Source organism: Macaca thibetana, chromosome 14 (genome assembly GCF_024542745.1).
Source record: "Macaca thibetana thibetana isolate TM-01 chromosome 14, ASM2454274v1, whole genome shotgun sequence".
NCBI classification, from domain to species: domain Eukaryota; kingdom Metazoa; phylum Chordata; class Mammalia; order Primates; family Cercopithecidae; genus Macaca; species Macaca thibetana.
The window spans coordinates 97,216,565-97,237,032 of record NC_065591.1 but is presented as its reverse complement, the minus strand read 5'-3'; positions in this window follow the sequence as shown (position 1 = coordinate 97,237,032).

The window sequence follows — 20,468 nt, the reverse complement described above, 5'->3', positions numbered from 1 at the left end:
AGGACCTAAATCTGTATTAGCAATGTTGAAATAAAAATCTTACTTAAGTTTGTAAGTAATTTTTTTTATAACAGGAGTAGTAATGGGATCCTGATTTACATATTGGCCTATTTTAATTTTTTCTGTGGGAAATAGCTGATGTGAAGCTTTTATATACATAATTCATGCAAAGTATTTTTTACTAAATTTTACATAAATATACCTTTGTTCAATACAGCAAAACAAAAATTTCTTATGCATAGAATCAAGTACTCTTCACTCTAGTACCCAAGTATTTAATATATAGCCCAAGAAACATTATTTTTGCATGTATATGCATATTTATATTTATTAGCACAGTAGTTTTTCTACCTTTATATTAAAAGACACACTGATGAGAGAATTAAACTGTTTAGTTTTTAAAATTACTTATGCCTATTTAATTGTATACACTCAAAATTTAATGTTGCAATTTAGTGAAACATTATTAATTTTACTAATTGATCTGGGTCTTAAACTTTTTTTTCTAAGAATTGTTAAAGGTAGTAACATGCTGTGATTTCCTTTGTGTCATATTGAATATATTACTGTGTTTCAGGAACAAAATGATATCTTTATTGTTTTACAAAGGTTACCTTCAATTGTACATTGCTAGAGCTGATATGATAGTCCATTTTGAAACATAAATTTAAAGGCACAGTAGAGAAGATTATTATTTTAGTTTCTTTAACAAATAATCTCAAATATGAGTTCTAGGAACATAAAGAATGGTAAGAAAAAACAGATGTATGGATAGAAACTCATTTCATTATGACTTAGGCATATCTCTTTTTCTAAAGAGGGATGTTTCTTGGAAAAGACTCAAAATATATATTAAACATCTCTCTTAGCTTAGGCTTTGTGATCTGCAAAATAGGTACAGTTATAGTAAGCTTAACATGATTCATTTAAAATTCAATACATAATGTATGCAGTAGCACAATGCCTGGTCAAAGCAAGCAGTCATTTTAAGTTAGCAACTTTATTATGATCTATACAAACAGAGGAAAGGGCAATGCCAGGCATCAATTTCCCCCCATTATCTTACTTAAGATAGAAGGAATCTTTAACAGTCACTTTTTTCTTGCCATGATATGAAAATAGTACTAGACTTTGATATTTTCCAAACCTGGGTTAAAAAAAAAATGACTTGGAAAACAGTTCATTAATCAAATTGCTGTGGTTGGTTGTTTGTCTGAATATACATAATAAATAATAAAGTGTTTGAATGTTGAGCTGTACATAAAATTGAACCACATTCAAATTAGAATGAATATTCTGAGATCCTAATTTATTAAGGGTCATGGCAGGCAGAATTCTAAGATAGCTCCAGAGATTATTGGACTATTAAGATTGTCTGGTATAATCACCTCCATAAATTCAGGTGGGCCTTACCGAATCAGTTGATCCTTTTTTAAAAGAAAGAATCTAGATATGAGAGACAAGAAATTAGAGAGATTCAAAATATAAGAGACAAGCCTCTGTGGCCTGACATCATGAGCAGTTTCTGAGAACTGAGGACAGATCCCAGCCAACAGAGCAAGAATATGGGGACCTCTGTCATCTCACTGCAAGGAAATAAATTTTTCAGTAATTTAAGGGAGCTTGGAAGTTGATCTTTCCCTAATTGAATTTCCAGGATAAGGATGTACTGAGTCAACATTGTGATTTCAGCCTCACAAGAACCTGAGCAGAGGACCCAGCTAAATTATGCAAAATTTCTGACCCACAGAAACAGTAAGATAAGAAATGTGTATTGTTTTAGGGTAACTTTGTGCAATTTTAAGATCACTTTGTGCACAACAACATACAATAGACACAAGCGGTTCTTTTAGTTTAACATATAACTTAAGGGTATCTGGTATGTACCAGGCACTGTGATAGATGATGATGTCACAAAGGTGAAGAAGACATGTCAGTTTGTGAAAACGTTAACTAAATAAATCTTGTGCACTAATGGTATGGTAGAAAATAGGTGAAAAGGAGGGGGTAAGTGAGGCTTTGGAAGCTGGATGTTCTCACAAACTATTTTCCCAGAGGAAGGGGGCATTCCAAGAGAAGATCTCGTAGAAAGGTCTGCACTTGATCTCATATATTCATCTGTTGGAAACCAATTTTAAACTGGATACAACTAACAGCTTTCCCACTGTGTCAAGATCTGCAATGTGCTATCTCTATATCTGTCTATATCTATCTATATAATCATGTACTATATCTATATTAAAAAGTGAATATGTATTATTTAATATATATTGAATTATTGGATTAAAGAGTGCATATATCTATATTAAAAAGTGAATATTATATATAATTATAAGTGACTATTACATATATCATTACATTATATCATACATATATGTGAGTATTATATATATCATTATATATATTCCCTTTTTAATCTGGATATATGAACTTTTTAATCCAATAATTCAATGTCTTTCAGAGTGTGGTCCATGCTCTTCAAACCCAGCTCTTTTTCTTGTCTTGATGGGGAAGTAGAGAAATTAACTAAACAGAAACTTCGTAGAGCGTCAAATATCTTTTAAGAAATTACAAAGACCAGGAAAGTTATTTATATTAACAGCAGTAGTTGTCAATACTAGCAATAGCAGAATGAGCTCAGCAAGATACTGCTCTGGTGTTGGTTCTCCAATTAATGTGGAAAAGAATCTACTAAGAGCTTGATAATAATAAAACTTTTCTGAGTCCTAAACTATACCTACTGAATCAAAATTTTAGGAAGTGGGACCTAGTAAATTCATTGTTTAAAAGCTTGCCAGTGATAATTTCCCACACAAAATTAGAGAACCAGTGCCATCTTTTAAATGTCATTCCATTTTTGCTAATGTAGATAACTTTTTAGATCTCTATTATTCCTTGAGAATTTTACACATGTCCACTCAGCTAATTTCCCTGTTTCCTCTCCAGCAAGAGATAGATTCCTGAACTCCTATTCTCAATAATACCTGACTTAGATCTGCTAAATGTTTCTGTCAGATGTCATTGAGTCAGACCAAAATTGCTTTGGTCTCCTGAGGAATGACCATTGCACACATATCAGTCTACATGCTCAATCTGATAGGACAACATTTATTAACTCATGTCACAGGGTAATAAAAGATGATGACAATAGAGTCCCGAGGGAGAAAGATGAATATATTAATAATAGGGCTTAGCTCTAAGAAAGAGAAAGGGAGAAATTCCCCAGATCCAAAGGTGACAAAGCATAAAAAGAAAAACAGATGAGCTGTTGGAAATACCCAGAACATTGATTATCTTCCATTGTTTCTGTTTACATCATAGAGAGCAGTATTGCATTTAACTCTCAGTCTTGCATCAAGAACAATCTCCTCTTAGGTTCCTGTCAACCAAATGTAGTTGTTCAGTGTTTCCTCATGACTGAACCTAAATCCAATCCAGAGGAAATATCATCCAGAATATCACAGAAGTGATACTATGTTCTTTCACTGCACCCTACCAGGTGCAAGATAATGCTGATGTGTCCCATTACTAGTAGTCTTACTTTCACCATTCAATCATTAAGATGAAATCTGATAGACTATAAAGTTACATTTCCTCATGTGTAATAAACATGTTTTCCCTTTGTAATATTTTATATTACAACATATTAATTTGTAATAAATGTGAAGAAATATTTTCAGGCTATATACAATCGTGTTCTTATCTCACTGTCTCCCAGCATTTTAGCATCTATTGATATTTTTTTCCTTGCTTAAACTTTTTATATTGTTTCCCAATAGTGATTATTTGATTCTGCCATTTAGTTATAATTGTTAGCTGGCTTTTATTGTCAGAAAGAGTATTTGCCCCTCTTCTGGTTATTTACTTACCTACTTGCGGATTCCTCATTTATTTGACATTATAATCCATTCTTATCATTACATGTTTTCTCCTGAAATTACTTTACAATTGGCTGAGCTTCTTTCATGTAACTCCTGTGTCTTTTTTGTCATGTCTCCATCATTTTTGAATGTTTCTCACAGATGGAGTTGTTCTATGTTCATCTTTTACTTTCCCTTCCCATCCCTGGATCAGCCATTTTTCGAAAAGTTCTGGATTTTTCAGGGGAGAGTATAATTAGCAACCAAGATCTATATTCTAGGTGTGCTCATTGCTACTGATGTGTTGCTCTTCAGGTGCCTTCACAAAGTACAGGACTGGAATGGATGTATATCTGTATATGCATATATTTACATCTATAAACATCCATCTCTCTATCCATATCCATATTTCTACCTTTATACAGTGAAACCCATGTGATTATGCCAGTAACTCTATCTGTAGTGCGACAATGCAGAGTTCACTCTAGATGTGCATCTTCACCTATTTGTACTTCTCTTTTCCAAGGGTAAGAAGCCTGGATCCCATTGTACTCAACATAGCTTTTTTTTTTTTTTTTTTTTTGCTTAGTCACCCTATGTGTAGCAACAAGGCCATCAACAGGTTTTGTGTGGTCCCAGAAAAATATTTTCATGGCTTTTGTCTTTATAAATATTTTGATTAAAATGATTTAGAAACTTATGGATTCATGTAAGGTATGGAGGCATATCAGTAAATGGAAAAATTAGTAGAAGTATATATGTATTTGTTTATTGTCAAATCAGTACATGTGAATATTCATGAGTCTAGACACTATCACTTTCTGTACAGATCCAGAAACCAGCTTCTTCTATTTTGTATTGTCAAATGTACCATTCCTGGCTAGTATCTCCCTGAAAAAAAGATCAGTGCTGTTATTATTTGTAATGCCTTCTGAACCTATCTGTATTTAAATGATATTAATAATCTTCCTCTTGCAGTCTTCTAATAACACTTATTTATTGTTGATTACATTATTTCTCATGACACTGCATCATCCACCTTGCAGTCCTTGAACTCTGGCTTCCAGTGACTTCCAAAATTTTTCATTACTATGTTTCATTGATAGTGACTATAAATGTGAGTTTTGCCTGCAGTATTCAGACAAAATATGAATGATAGTTGGTTTTCTGATTATGTTGACTTTACCATACATAATTTTATAGTAAAGATGTCAAACAAAACATCCTTCAACCTACCTTCTCTTGAACTCTGTTATCATTGCAATCACAGAATATAATCTCTTTTAATTTTGACCGCATTCCCTACCTTTCTGCCCTCCAGGCAATGATACTAGGTGGCAGAGTAGGCAAGAGTTCCTAGGCAGAGCTAAAAGAGTGATTTCATTTGCACAGGGAATATTTATCTTTCCTTTGGTATGGCTTAGACTCAGAGAAAAAGGCATATCATTGGCAAATCAGTGGTAATGGAGCACATTGATTGAAATAAGTTGTTGATGGTCATGTAAACCCTCCAGGGATAAGCTGAGACACTCCGTGAGGGTTGTCTGACATATGATGGGGAACCTGTGAAGAGTACCAGTGGCAGTAAACTCCCCAGGAACAGGATGACTACTGCCATCTCCTCAGTCTTCAGGACCTGCAGACCATAGGCAGCACAGCAACTCAATAGCAAAAGGGCAAGAGTAGGCACACCGGTCGCACATTTGGCTACAGCCCGTGAACTGTGCCAGTTGCCCAAAGTCCTGAACTCTCCTGTGTTGAAAAGAAAGAACTCAGCATGTCAGCATCTTTCCTGCACACCAATCTTCTGCTCTCTGGTGAAAGAAATACAGCCCCTGCCAGTGGGAGTGATCTTGCTAGTCATCTTTCTGAAAGCATGAAGAAGTCATGGGGCCAGAAACCATCTCATAGGCATGAGTCTTCGTGGTCCTTGGGACATTTACTCAATCTCTTGTGGGATTGGGAACACATGAAAGGTTAGAGTGTCTCCAAGGGGAGAAACAGGAACAGGCTTACACAGTTGCTGGCCTAGGGCTACAGCCCGTGTCTTTCCATGCAAAAAAAAAAGTCATTCCAATGTGCAGGGCCCCTGAAATGTGTGCCCAAGGCAGTGACCCTGCCTGCTCAGGTCTAGGCATTCTGTGGAACTTAGCTCCTGCTGCTCCAGGTCACTCACTGCAAGATGCCCTCCTGGCCCAAGCAGGGCCTCCAATGGGCTACCTTCACGTGTGTGCTTTCTTTTGGACCAGGTTGCCTTCCTGACTCTAAATCAATTTTTAATCATGTTATATGCCTACTATCCAAGTTATTTTCAAAATTGTTGTTATAAACGCTGTGTATTAAACTGAACGTTATCTTTCACAGATCTTGCTGCCACCACTGATTATTTTCTTATTGCACTTTCCTGGAAGTGGAGTTTCTATGTCAAAACATGAGCTGTAAAGACATGGGTAAATATTAAAGAGGACTTGCAGAGTAGCTATGAGGATTAACGCAAAAGAGAAAGCATTTTTACATTCAATATACACATCTTAATTTTACTTTCCACTATTATTCAAGAAAATAGTATTATCCTTTACTTTTACATATAGTTATTTTTGCATCTTATTTATTTTAAATAAATTTATATTTCTGCTTGCTTTTTAAAGAAATGTTAGTACTCCTAGTTTTATGTCAAATTCTAAAGAAAAGACAGAACCAGACGCCATCTGAGCTAGTAAACCTTCTGTAAAATGACTTTGTGTCCACGATTAGGGGAACCATATAAGAGCTTGAAACTCACACGTGGTCCTATTTATAATAATCTCAAAAAGCTTGGTGGAAAAAATTAGTCACTATAAGAATTACTTGGTGAAAAAACAATAGCTTAGAATCCTACATAGTTCACTATTACATTTAAATATTTAAAACAAAATATATCTCTGTGTACATATTGCATGTGGGAGAAATAAGCATGTCAATTTGAAATTGTTTTCAAACTTGAAATTAATGTTTTATATTTCTAGTTACAGATGTTATAATAAAATCTATACTGTATCTTTTATAAGAATTTGATTTATTGGATTCCTTTTTTATTAAAACTGAATTATTCAACTGCAAGATATTGAGTGGTTTATTGCTCATTTAAAAATTGCCTCATGTCATCTTTTTATCACCAGGTAAAATTCACTGAATGTTTTTTTTTTGTTTTTTTTTTTTTTGTTTTTGTTTTTGTCTCTAGTCCTATTTTGTTTAATATCTACTTAAAAACTTAAAATCACATTTCTGTTACAATCCACTTGATTGTATTTGTCTGAGGTTGGAATCTATTTTGCTTCTTGGCTTCAGTTCATGTTTCTTCAGCTTCTATTTAGAAATAATGCATATCAGCCATCAAAAAGGATGAGTTTGTGTCCTTTGTAGGGACATGGATGCAGCTGGAAACCATCATTCTTAGCAAACTATCACAAGAACAGAAAACCAAACACCGCATGTTCTCACTCATAGGTGGGAACTGAACAATGAGATCACTTGGACTGGGGAAGGGGAACATCACACACCGGGGCCTATCATGGGGAGGGGGGAGGGGGGAGGGATTGCATTGGGAGTTATACCTGATGTAAATGACGAGTTGACGGGTGCAGCACACCAACATGGCACAAGTATACATATGTAACAAACCTGCACGTTATGCACATGTACCCTACAACTTAAAGTATAATAATAATAAATAAATTAAAAAAAAAGAAATAATGCATATCAATTAATTTCGTTTCAACAGTTAATTATGTTCTTTGGTTTTTAATTAATTTGATATTAAAAAATTAAACATTTGCCAAATCAATAAAATTAGTTCAATCCTTTATTAACTTACATGTATAATTTCTCACTAAATTTTATTTTTCCTCATGAATTATTAATTAACATTTCAAAATAAAGCATGGTTTCATAGACTGCGGGGAAAAGAGAGATCAGACCGTTACTGTGTCTATATAGAAAGAAGTAGACATAAGAGACTCCATTTTGTTCTGTATTTGAGATGCTGTTAATCTGTGACCCTACCCCCAACTTTGTCCTTGCAAGAGACATGTGCTGTGGTGACTCAAGGTTTAATGGATTTTGGGCTGTGCAGGGTGTGCTTTGTTAAACAAGTGCCTGAAGGCAGTATGCTTGTGAAAAGTCATCACCATTCTCTTAATCTCAAGTACCCAGGGACAGGTACTCTGCCAAAGGTCGCAGGGACCTCTGCCTAGGAAAGCTAGGTATTGTCCAAGGTTTCTCCCCAAGTGATAGTCTGAAATACGGCCTCGTGGGAAGGGAAAGACCTGATCGTCCCCCAGCCTGACACCCGTGAAGGGTCTGTGCTGAGGAGGACTAGTATAAGAGGAAAGAAGGCCTCTTGGTAGTTGAGATAGAGAAAAGCATCTGTCTCCTGCCCGTCCCTGGGCAATGGAACATCTCAGTGTAAAACCCGATTGTATGTTCTGTTTACTGAGAAAGGAGAAAACCGCCTTAGGGCTGAAGTTGGGACGTGCTAGAGGGAATGCTGCTCTTTATGCACTAAAAAGGTTTATGGAGATATTTGCGTATGCATATCAAGGCACAGCACTTTTCCTTAAACTTATTCATGTCACAGAGATCTTTATTCATATGTCTTACTGCTGACCTTCTCCCTAGGATGATCCTATTATCCTGCCACTTCCCTTTTTCTAAAACGGTAAAGATAATGATCAATAAATACTGAGGGAATTCAGAGACCGGTATGGGCGCGGGTGCTCTGTATGCTGAGCCCCGGTCCCCTGGGTCCACTTTTTCTTTCTCTATACTTTGTGTCTCATTTCTTTTCTCAAGTCTCTAGTTCCACCTAAGGAGAAACGCCCACAGGTGTGGAGGGGCTGGCCACCCCTTCAATAGACCATATACTTGCACCCACACACACAAACCAGTTATACTTCTATGTTTGTAAACATCTTAGTCAGTAGAATTTGTGTTATTTATTTTGAAATATTTGAGAATTTTGTTGCTGTAGAGACACATGACTGATATGTGTGGACACTTCACATTCAGTAAAAATTAAGCAAAATATTTATACACAGACATATAAATAAAACTGTCATGGGCAATTAATTCCAAACTCCTTTCAACCATAATAACCTAGATATGCTGGACAAAAGTGAATTTAGAGGTTGAGGTCAACATTTAATTAATCTTGCAATAAAGAAAATGAAATTCTCAGGTATCTGAAAAGAAGAGGGTACGTTTAGTACTGTAAACTCTGCATTTAATGGGAGTGGGATGTGTTTTAACATGCACAGAACAAGGTATTAAATACTAGTGACTTGTACTTTAACATACCCCAAAGGGTTAGGATGTTCAAATGAGCAAGTCAGAAAGTAGGAAATTTAAAAAATTGAATAAAGTCTGAAATATTTAATTTCCAATAAAAATCTTACCAGATCAGGGAGAAAACAAGGAACTTGTTTATTTCAATGGATTTGGATGGGGGATGTATTCTCCTATGAGGAACTGGTATACAAAGCCTTGTCTTTGTCCTGGTTAGTGGCTAGAATTTAACCAACTTAAAAGGAGTAAGGACAAAGCAAGCCAATCAGAGCAGACTGGTAGTGTCTGAACACAGCACAGTCCAAGGTGTGGGAAACCATACCAGACTCCATCTGAACAAAACCTAGGAAACACGTGAATGTATTTCTGATATACAGTGAAAAATCTCCTTGTTAAACTTGCCTTCTAGACAGAAGAATCATGATCAGATTTGGAAAATAGTGGACCTTGGTTGATGTATTTAAACCCCGCCCTGCCTTAAATCCCTATTGATAGGACTTCTGTTTATGGTCAATGTAGAGTAATGAAGAACAGCTGTACTCTTCCCCGACACAATTGAGAACAGACAAAATATATAAAGTAATAGCGTACAAAATATTAGGCATCACATGATGAAGACAATGATCCTTGAGACATGGGAAACAACTAAAGTCAATTCATTGAAAGCTAGTGTTATTGCATTGAGTAAGCTCCCATACTGTGCTGCAGAGAAGAGAAAGTTGAGACAGAGCTTGGTGAGCTCTCTGAGTGAAGAATATGGACATGAGAATCCAGGGAGACTAAGACTCCCAGAATTTGAAGGACAGAGCACCAGAAAGGAGAGAACTCCACAGAAAGAGAGATAACTCCAGAGATCTGTAGAGGGCCCCCTTGAGTATTCTGCTATATAATGATCAGTATTACGTGTATGGGGAAACTATCTGAGGCTAGGAAAGCAAACTCTTGAAAGGCTTAGAGAGAAGAGTATCTGGCACTCACATAAGGCTGGACTGTGGCCTATTCCCACCTGACATGATGGGAAACCTCATGATTCACAGGGCATCATGTGGAATACACAGAAGAAACTTTTTTCAGTAGTGGGGAAAGATTAGCCTGAGACTGAGCTCTACTCTTATTCTCCCTTACAAATCCTAAGAGTGAGGCCAGATAAGAACAAACTATCTCCAAATCTCTCAATTTTATCCTAGAATAAAGCTGAAAAATATGAATAGGATATTATATATATTAGACACTATAGGATCTGTGGAGTATATATATAGTATATATATGTATACACTATAGGAATAATATACTATATATATTAGAGGATTATATATATACACACACATATACACATATATATACACACCCACCCTATATATATACACTCAAGGATCATTTTCTTTAGCACATGATGACTAATATTTTTGTATACTATTACTTTACATATCGTATATAAGTGTGTGTGTATATATATAGTGTGTATATTCTTGAGCTTTATTATAGTTAAGATATTGTAATATGTGTATATATGTACATATACATGTGATATTATAATATGTGTATAACTATATATGACACATAAATATATATTACAATATCCTAAGTAGAATACAGCTCAATAATATATGGACACAGACACACACATACACATGCCCTTACACACACAGATACACACACATATGCTGGAGGTTTACTATATGAAATATAAAGTACTAATTAAAATTAATACAAAAATATCCTCCCACAAAGAAAGTAAAAATGCCAATGTCTGGCAATTTACCAAAAATTGGCAGATATCTGGCAGATAACCAAAAAATTATCTGGTTTTCAAAGAGGCAAGATAATGTGAACCCTAAGGAGTAGAAAAATCCATCAAAAGTAAGGATTAATGGACACAGATGTTAAATTAAAAACAGCTATGTTAAAATAGTTCTGATAACTGTATTTCATATGTATGAAAAGTTAAGTAGAGCCATGGAGGACAAAAAGGGACCCAAAGTATATTTCTATTAAAACTGTAATTTGTGAGCTGAAAAATTCAAAAAATGAGATTAATGGCAGATGGGACATTGAAGAATAAAAGATTAGTAAACTTGAAGGCATAGCAATTGAATCTATCCAAAATGCCACACAAAGAGAACAAAAAACTAAGGATAATGAACAGAGCATTGGAGAGCTGTGGGGCAACTTCAAGAAATGTAATATATGTGCAACTGTGTTCCCTGAAAAAGAAAGATAGAGAAAATATTTGAGAAAATAATGGCCAAAATTATTCCAAATTTGTTTTAAACAACTATAGCTCCACAGAAACAAGAAGCTCAATGAAATCAAAGCATAAGAAACATGAATAAAATGACATCAAGATACAGCATAATAAAACATTTTCAAAATCATCAATAAAGAGAATATCTTAAAAGTATCCCGAGGAATGAAAGACATATTACGTATTGAAAGACAATAATGATGACCTCAGATTTCCTGTAAAAATTCTATGTAATATGCTTGACACAATTCAGAGTACTAATTGTATAGCCATAAACAATATAAATAAGCTTCAGCCCTTGTAAAGCTTACATCTGCATAGTGAAATCATACCACAGAGATAAGCAAATGTTATAAGTAATAAACTGTCAGACAGACAATGACAGTGCAAGGGAACAGAGAATAAAAGGATGCTACTATTTAAGGATTGTCAAGGAAGATACAGTCAGACTTGTGAATATTTAAGGAAGAACATTTTAGGTATAGGGACTATTGTAGCCCAGGGATTGGAATAGGCTTGATGTTGAATGTAGTTGGCATTCAAATGAATGAATGAATGAAGAACACAATTCATTCATGCTTTAATGTTAAAAATTGCTAATATTTATTGATCATCTGTAAAGACACTCAACTGTGCAGTATAGTTATTCCTAGGATTATTTTGATTAACTGAGTGTCTATCATATGCCAGGTTCTTCACCAAATTCTTGAAATTTCTATCATCAATTTACAAATTAGATATTAATGCTCCTCCCCTTTTAATGAAAAGAGTCTGAAAAATACCACCGGCTGTTGTATAATTCCCAGATTCAAATTTAGGTCATATGTCTTTCTGGTTTGAAACTCTTTCTATTACATTAATGTTTCATGACTAATGAAGGTGCAAATATTTATCATGTGTGGATTCATAAAATAAAAAATGTGCAAAATCTTTTTCTACAAAATAAAATAATGTATTAAAATTTTGATATGTGTAATTTTTATCCAGAGACTACCAAAGACTTAGTATTTCAAATATGCTATTTCTAATGTAGAGATATAAAAATATGTTTGTTCCCTGAGGAATTGCAATAGTTACAGTTAATGCTTATTGTATATTTGTGGTTAGCAGATAACTTTATAAAATCATTTAGAAGAATATTTAAATTTGAGACTTTCTAGAGACATGAAACACCTTTTAAAAAAATAATTAGGTCCACATACAATCATGCTAAAATATATGTATTATATTTGTGGGCAAAGTACTATACATATATTTACAAACATTTCTGAATGAATGAATTAATAAATTATGCCCTTGTAATTAAATGCCCTTTTATAATATTTTACAAGGGTAGAATGTTGTTCATGTTTAAGAATGTATTTTAGTTTATTTTTCTAATTTTTGTTTGAATTTTTTGCCATTTCAAAAGTGTTAAACTTTCTTGTATATAAATGTTATTGCCAATATCTATGTGTCTCTTTAGGATTAAAAAATTCCTAGGATTATGTCATTTATTATTTTTAATACAAAAGATTCTTTAGATAAATGTTCATATCTGTTGCAACCTTGAGGATGGTAAAGATCAAGACTTCCTAGTTCACATCTGCACTCATCTGAGCTGGCATTGGTGCCAGGCACATATGACGCAATCAATTAACGTAACTTTATTTTTCAAAATCATAGGTGTTTGGCGTAAACAACATGTGGGTCAAATGAAAATACAAACTGTTTGATCTAGGATAATTTCTTAATCTACATAATAAAATAAATGTTTAGGCTGTTTCAATTATTAAATGTTATCTCACATATAAACTGATAAGCCAAGTGCCTGACTATAATGAGTGAATAGCAGCTACAATTATAAGTAAAGGATGCAAATTCATTTAAAAATGTAACAGATTTTCAAGTTTGTTTTCTTCACTTTATGAATACCAGGGATTAAAATCACACAAAAAACCAGACTCTTAGATAAGTTTCTCAAGATGATGTAATAGAGAAAAGTATAGCAAATTTCTATCACTAGTATATGCAGGTGTGAAATATGAAAGGAATTATCTGTGGTGTCCATTTTACCTATATTATTAAAAATTATATTAGGGACATATCTTCAAGCTACAGCACTAGATTATTTAACTAACACTTAATAAGACTACCTCTATACAGTAATAGCTATTAAAAACAATTATATGCTCGCTGTGTTAACTCACGCCTGTAATCCCAGCACTTTGGAAAGCCAAGGCTGGAGGACTACTTAAAACCAGGAGTTTAAGACAAGCCTGGGCAACAAAGCAGGACCCTGTCTCTACAAAAAATTTTAAAAATTAGCTAGATGCAGTGGCACACACCTGTAGTCTCAGCTACTTAGGAGGCTGAGATAGGAGAATTGTCTGACTCTAGGAGTTCAAGGCTGCAGTGAACATAATGCTACTACTGTATTCCAGTCTAGGCAATAGAGCAAGACTCTGTCTCAAAAAAAATTACAATTCAAAACCTATATGCACTTCAAATGTTCTATAAATACCTCTAAATCATTTCTCTAATAACAATATAGCTATTTTGTGCTGGAGAGGATGTGGAGAAATAGGAACACTTTTACACTGTTGGTGGAATTGTAAACTAGTTCAACCATTATGGAAAACAGTATGGCGATTCCTCAAGGATCTAGAACTAGATGTACCATATGACCCAGCCATCCCATTACTGGGTATATACCCAAAGGATTATAAATCATGCTGCTATAAAGACACATGCACACGTATGTTTATTGCGGCACTATTCACAATAGCAAAGACCTGGAATCAACCCAAATGTCCATCAGTGACAGACTGGATTAAGAAAATGTGGCACATATACACCATGGAATACTATGCAGCCATCAAAAAGGATGAGTTTGTGTCCTTTGTAGGGACATGGATGCAGCTGGAAACCATCATTCTTAGCAAACTATCACAAGAACAGAAAACCAAACACCGCATGTTCTCACTCATAGGTGGGAACTGAACAATGAGATCACTTGGACTGGGGAAGGGGAACATCACACACCGGGGCCTATCATGGGGAGGGGGGAGGGGGGAGGGATTGCACTGGGAGTTATACCTGATGTAAATGACGAGTCGATGGGTGCTGACGAGTTGATGGGTGCAGCACAGCAACATGGCACAAGTATACATATGTAACAAACCTGCATGTTATGCACATGTACCCTAGAACTTAAAGTATAATAATAATAATAATAATAAAATTTACCAGTTTACTTCATCAGTAAAGTAGTGACAGCAAGACTAAGAAATATCGATAATTATTTTTTAATACAGATCTTATTATGTTTCTTCTTTAACGAAGTCTCAGGTGTAATGAGGAAAAGCATAAACATGGATGTGCAGGAGTGTTCCTTGTATTGTTGGCTGCTAGTTATAATAAAGCTATCCTCACCTTTTTCCACTAAGTGTTTGTCAATGGTAGTCAGAAATCAGTTTTGTAATCCCAGCACTTTGGGAGGCCGAGGCGGGGGGATCACGAGGTCAGGAGATCAAGACCATCCTGGTTAACACGGTGAAACCCCGTCTCTACTAAAAATACAAAAAAAAAAATTAGCCGGGCGCGGTGGCGGGCGCCTGTAGTCCCAGCTACTCGGGAGGCTGAGGCAGGAGAATAGCGTGAACCCGGGAGGCGGAGCTTGAAGTGAGCTGAGATCGCACCACTGCTCTCCAGCCTGGGTGACAGAGGGAGACTCCGTTTCAAAAAAAAAAAAAAAAAAAAAAAAAAAAAAAAAAGAAGTGTTGCCATAAGGTGATTAGGCTGCCTGTGTTCTGAGAACATATTCAAGAGCCAAAACTATAAACTGTGGTGAAACCGAGCATTGGAAAAATTATGCCTTAATATTGGCTTTCTATTTAAAAACAGTGAGACATTCAATACATTTCTTCACTTTGGCATGCCTCAATTTCCTCATCTGTAGAACAGTGAGTTTTTAACTAGATGATGTATCAAGCCCATTTCAGCTGTTAACATGTGAAAATATTTTGGCCACATTGCCAAAGAGTTCATGTTCTTTGATTTTTTAAAAAAATTTAAAAGTAGTAGTGAATAGGGTTTTATATATATTTTAATTGGAAAGTAAAGATCACCCACATTAAATCTATGCATTTATCAGATAGCTAAAAACCTGTAGAGACTCCACCTACTAGATTCTCAGGAGCGATAGAAAGCTTGGTGAGCCTGGTGCTGCATCATTTAAGTTATAAGCTTTCCTCCAGTAGGAGTAAAAACAAATCCGAGACCAAGACCTGGGTGTCTCTGGGTTTATTTCATATTTAAGCATTTTTCTTCTTTAAATGACTGTATTTTGTGCTATGAACTTGACAATATGTGTATTTTGCCAGATTATTCGTTACTTGGTACATTGAGTTGGATAGATTTCTCAGGAGCTCTGTGAGGTCAAAGGAGAAATAGGGTTCATTGGACACAAGTGTTTGAAGGAGATAGGTACTGAACCTTTACTTAACTGAAAAGAAAGATGGAACAGGGGTGAGCTGGGCAACATGGCCAAAATGCTGCTAGACAGGAAATGAGATTGCCAAGAAAAGCAGGTTAAAAGGAGACAAAAGAAAGGAGACAGAGTATGTCTAGTTTCAACATTTTGAAGGTAACATTGAGAAGTGGTATTTGATCTGAGGGCAAAGGAGACTCACTGAAATAGATGACAGTTTCAAGAGATTGACACAAAAATGATTTAGCAGTAGTGTGTTACAAACTTAGAGAAGAAAGCAGAATTTAGCAGGCCAACACATTGTGTTTTATATCTTAGGTAACTAGGAATCCTACCAAAAAAGAATCTGTAGCCTACAAAAGAAAGAATAGAAAAATTGAAACCATGTCATAGAAAATAAGGTTATTAGACTTCACAATAGTAAAGAATAGAGAGATGACCACACTTTGGAGTTAGAATAAACATCAAAGGTTGTCTCTTAATTTGTGAAAAGGCTGAAACATAGAGAAGTTATGAGAAACACTCAGATATTTAGTTTTTCATAGAACAAGAAATGTTAATATTTTTCTGACATCAAGTTTAATTTTATTTTTGCTGTGTCTTGACCCCCTTTCTTAGATATTGAATATTATTAAAGGACTTGAATATATAAAGAGAAAGAAAAGATCATACTATTTCCTATGTTGTCGCAAAAATAGACAATGAAAACAATTGGGTACAGAAGTTTCATTTTTACCAAATAAACTTGGAGACAGCAGAAATAATTTCATATATTATTAATTTATTCATTAACATTATGTTTAAATCAAGTGTTGTGCTAAAATCTGGGGTTATAAGCATGAGAAATATTTTGTTCCTAATCTCAAGGCATTTATTGACGAATGGGTGCAGATAAATGTGGCAACTAATACTGTTAACAGGAGGTCCTAAGTTCTGTGATAGAATTGTGCAGAGAATGCTGTGTGAACCCAGAAAAAGAGCAAACTGGCATACTTTTGTTCAGTCAGAGAGCCCTTTCTGGAGTCAAAAAATATTTGTTCATGAAGGGACAACAGTGATTTACCCCAGGAGATAGGGGAGAAATAAATATCTTAGGGTAAAGACAGACCTAGGATGAACATGTATCACTGTGGTAAATCACAAGTTCTGTAGGACTGGATATTGGTGGTAGGGAGAATTGGGTTTGGAAGCTGAAGAGAAAGGGAAGAATCAGGTCATGAAGAGTTTCATATGCAATGCTACTAAGTTTAATATTCATATGAGCAGTACATGGCAAGCTAATAAATGGTGATGAGTAAGGGAATGATGGTCAGATCTGTGTTTGAGGATACTCAGTCTAGTAGTAATACAAAGAACTTTTCAGAGTCTGGAAACTAGGTAGGAAGCAATTTCAGAACTCTGAAAGAAAAAACAAAAGAGCTTTAACTAGAGAAATTATGGAGATGAAGGATAACATAAGAGGAACTCAAGACATATTTAGAAAGAGTTTCAAACATTGCCTGTTATGAAGTTACATTCTTAAGTTGGAGGGGTAGAGGCTATTTGTCTATCAGGGCTGTAACTTGGGTGATTGGGTGGTGGCAATGCTATTAAGAGATATTATTTGTTCAACAGTGGCTAATGGAATAGTAGTGTAGTGGCAAGGTGAAGAACAGGAACTAATAAGGAGAGAATACCTAATAGGTCCTAAGCACTGTATTAGAGACTTTGTAAAGCTCATCTCTTTAATAATGATAATAAATATGGGTAAGTAGGATCAGAAAGATTATATATATGTTCTGCCCAATTTTCCTATATTTTAGAAGCATTTGTGGGATTCGAACTTACATATTTACTATTGAAATTCATGCTCCTTCCACTTATCATTCTAAGAGAGTCTCAGTAGGGCTGCATCTTAGCCCTAGTTATTCCATATAACAGTTAGTATGCTTTAGAAAAAAAATCACCTAAAATTTCTAACAGTCAATGTCTATAACTGCAAAAATGATTTAAAAATGCTGTCTCCCTCACAGCGATAACTATTCAGCAGAAGGATAACATGGAAGTTTATTTGTAAATTGTTATGTGATAAATATTCATTACAACTGTATCAGCATTATTATTAAGGTTTATTATGACGAAACAAATTTCTCTTTTTAAGTCAGGTCAATTGAGATTTAATATACAGTACAGTAAAGTTTGCCCTTTTAGTGTGTAGACTGATGAAACTGACAGATATATACAGCCATGCACTCACTATAAATTAGATATACAGAATATTTCCATCAGCTGCAAAGTCTCCTCATTGCCATTTTGCAGCCAATCCCCTACCCATACCTCTTTCAAAAACTGCTGATCTGATTTCTGTTTCTATAGTTCTGCTTTATTCTACAGTGTCATATAAATGGAGTCATACAATATGTATGTTTGTTTCTGGCATTTTTCATTTAGCATAATGCTTATAAGAATTATCAATGTTGTATATACCGATAGTTTTTTCTCTTTAATGCGCAGCAGTTTTTCATTCTATGGATGTGGTACAATTTGCTTATATATTCACCAGCTGATGAGCATTTGAATTGTTTTTACATTTAAGCTATTATGAATAAAGCTGCTATGAATATTCAAAGATATCTGCTTTCATTTTTAATAGCTAAGAGTGGAATTTTAAGTCATGTGATCCATTTATGTTGAAGTTCATACTTTGAAATTTTTTCAAAGTTTATTCCCATCAGCGATGTGTGAAAATTTCAGTTGCTCTACCTCTTAACTAGCATTTAATAGTGTCAGTCTTTAATTTAACCAATCTAGTAGGCATATAGAGGTGTCTCAATGTGTTTTTATACCTTTCCATAATGACATATTATGTTTAACATATTTCTTGTGCTAATTTTCCTTACTTTTTTATGTGTGTAAAAAACAGAAACTTTTTCACAGTTTTATAATTTTTTTGTCTCTTTATTGTTGAGTTGTAAAAATTCTTTATAGAAAACTTTTCTGGGTACAAGATCTGCATTTTCTTAAGACGATCATTCTAAGAACAACAGTATTTAATCTTGTTGAAGTACAATTTATCTTTTTAAAAATGTTATGAACCATGCATCTTTGCTTAAACTGTCATCAAAACTTTGCCTCATGTTTTCTTATAGAAGCGTTACGGCCTTACCTTACCCTTAGGGATATAATACATTTCAAATTCAATGTTATATTTGATGTGAAGTATGGTTAATGTTATTATTGTTTTTTGGCACATGGATAAAAGATTGTTCTGACAATATTGATTGAAAAACACAATCTCTTTTTAAACTAATTACCGAGGAACCTCTGTGGATAATCAGTCAACCATGTGTACGTGAGTCTATTTCTAGTTTCTCTCTTCTTTTCTCTTTATATGTCCTATATGGCTATTGATCTGTATGTTTATCCTTATGCCAGTACCACACTTTTTTGATTGTTGTACCTTTAAATACATATGGGGATTAGATAATGTGAGTCTTCCAACTTCAGTCTTTGAGTTTCTTACAGACATTTATTTGATAGGAAAATCTCTGCTTTTCAATTGCATAAAGGTACAAAGAAGAAAATACAAATTACACATAAGCCTCTCAACAAGAAGTATTTGAAAATACAATTTTCAGTTTTATGGTGTTTATAGAATTATTATGTTAATATATAAAAACATGCAATGTTTTGTGTTATATAACATCATAGCATAAACCATTTACCATGCTTGTAATTATTACTTTTATTTGTAATTATTATTTTAATGAATATTTTGTTGTACAGAACTATCACAAGTTAGGATGCCAATATTGGACATTTGTGTTGATTTCAGGTTTTGTTAATTTAATAGTACTGTGATGAGATCTTTTTCCCTAATCGTTTGCATCTATGGTTATTTTCTACAGCTTAATTCTTACCAGGGAAAATATTGGGTCAACGATTATGTGCACTTTTAAGAGCTTAAAATTTCTACCCATAGACAAAAATATAAATAGTAATATAGGTATCATTTAACACTGTCTGCCAAATTTATGCTTTTTAGCTATAAACACTTCAGAAACAAGTTTGGGTCATTGGATTCCCAGTGCATTTTGTCATTTTTAAAATAATTTAAATTTGGTATGTTTCTCTTTTCTTACCTGCTCCCAACCCTCTTCAGATTCACCTGTTAGGTAAAAAATTAATCTTGCTTATCTTGAAAATCCTAAGAGAGTTGGAAGCAGGTAAGAAAAGAGGAACATACCAAATATTGATTATTTTTCTCCTTTCTTGCTACCTTGAAATATATCTGCTAGTTAGCAGTGCTCTTTTTGCAGTAATGGGTGCCAAGATCAACTTGACAAGTTAATTTGACCTGGAGAGAGCTTTTCTATCTTGATTTCTAGAAATGAAAATTTTGTAACATGAGTAAGTGTTAAATTCTCATTGAAAGGATATTCCTTGGGATTTCTAACTTGGAATGAAAAAAATAACAGAATAAAGAAAATATTCTTTGTACAGACAATAAACTAATAGAAAATATACTGCTCATGAAGCAATATGTAAATTTTATTATCTGTTTAATGTGTAGAGCCTAAGATTTCCAGAT